Below are 1,845 nucleotides of genomic sequence, written 5' to 3' on the forward strand. Positions count from 1 at the left end.
TGGTCTACAAGAGCTAGTTCCAGGACAGGCTCCAAAGCTACAGAGAAACCCTGTCTCGAAAAACAACAACAACAACAACAACAACAACAACAACATAAATAAATAAATAAATAAATAAATAAATAAATAAATAAAAGCAGTGTGATCACTCTGCCTACAATTGGTTTACACAAGTGACAATCATATTAGTAGGTTTCTAATTAGTTAGGGCTGTCAGGGGTGGGCTAAGGCTAAGTTTTTCCATTTTTGGACAGTCCTAGGCTTTGTCTTATTTGGTTATTGTCTTGAGGTGAAAGACCTCCTGAGTAGGGAGACTCTCACTCAAGTCTCGGGATAACACAACCCCCCAGGAACTCACAAGAGACCGTCCTTGCTGCAATCACATGAGGTTTATTGACAGGACAGGAACCAGCACACTGGGGCTGAAACTCATTTCCCACTCAGAGGTAGAATTCGACCCCAAGTAGCTGGGAGAAGGGGTATTTAAGAGAAGAAACCATAGCATAAAAGTCCAAAGGGGGTAGGGAGGGCGTCATTGGAAAATTCCGAAAATACCAGTGATTATTGAAAAATTCTGAAACTATCAGTGATAACCACAAGGGGGTAACTCCCTGTTTCTCAAGACTATTCTCAAGATTATAATCTAACTTTATCTTCAGCTAGTTCCTGAAACAGAGTCACTGAAAGGGCTAATCTAGATTCTTCTCTCCCTGTTTAGATTTTTGGCTCTATTTTTTTCTGCTAGAGGGGTCAGGATTTATCCAGGGCTTTCTTTGGGAATACCTGGAGTTATCCAGGTCTTTCATCTCTCCACTTCTTCTAGTACCTAGTTCTAATCATAGAACTAGATTTCAGTATCTTCTTGATCTTGTAAAGCACTATATTGGTGGCATAACATCAAAATACGAACAGCACTTATTCTTTCCCTAATGAAGGTAATTAGCTTTAATTCATTAAAGTATTGAGGGGCCTGTAATAGGGCAGTGGCACCTGTCCCAACACTGGTAGCTACCCCAGGCCCAGGATTACTGCTAGTGTCAGAGAAATAGGTTTTCTTCGAAAGCGAGTTGGGTGCTTGTCAAATTCATCTTCAAGCATGTTAGCTGGATGATAAAAGACCCTAGGTACCAGATGTACAAGCACACAGTAATCTTTGGTGTCATTAAAAACCAATGTCAACATGCAAGGTGTAAGGCCTGTACTACAAGTCCACCATTTATTTAAACTGGGAACCAAGTACCTGATGTCAGGAGTTTTAGGGCTCTTAAGAGTCTCATTACATAACCTCAGTAAGAATCAGCCTATGATTAGCCTCCCAAACACAAGCATCCTGACTGGTGGTGGTATTAAAAGCCCCGATACTGTAATTTGGGTAGTTCAGGAGCTTGCTTCACATGGGAGGTGTGGATCCAGGCAGAGATGCATACTTCTTTCATTTGTTCCCAGATCTGGTGTCTCACCACTTCAAGGGCCTTTAGGTGGGCAAACAAAGGTCTAGAAAGAATAGCATTGGGATTATACACTCCACCTGACTTAGTGAGCGGTGGCGGTCCCCCACATTGGATCTTATAAGGGGTAAGTTTAAATAGCCCTGGGGTTCGGAACAGGGCAAAGGGAAGGAAGGGTATCCAGTCATTCCTGCTGATTTTGTCAGGATCTCTTTTAGGGTTCTATTCTTCCTTTCTATTTGACCTGAGCTCTGGGGTTGGTAAGCACAATTTCCAACGATCCCCAGTTGGGTGGCCAGTCCCTGACTTACGTGGGCAACCAAAGGCAGGTCCATTATCAGACCCAATTACCTTGGGTATCCCAAACCTCTGAAAAATTTCTTCTATGATCTTCTTA

This window comes from Microtus ochrogaster, chromosome 5, assembly GCF_000317375.1.
Source record: "Microtus ochrogaster isolate Prairie Vole_2 chromosome 5, MicOch1.0, whole genome shotgun sequence".
Taxonomy (NCBI): Eukaryota; Metazoa; Chordata; class Mammalia; order Rodentia; family Cricetidae; genus Microtus; species Microtus ochrogaster.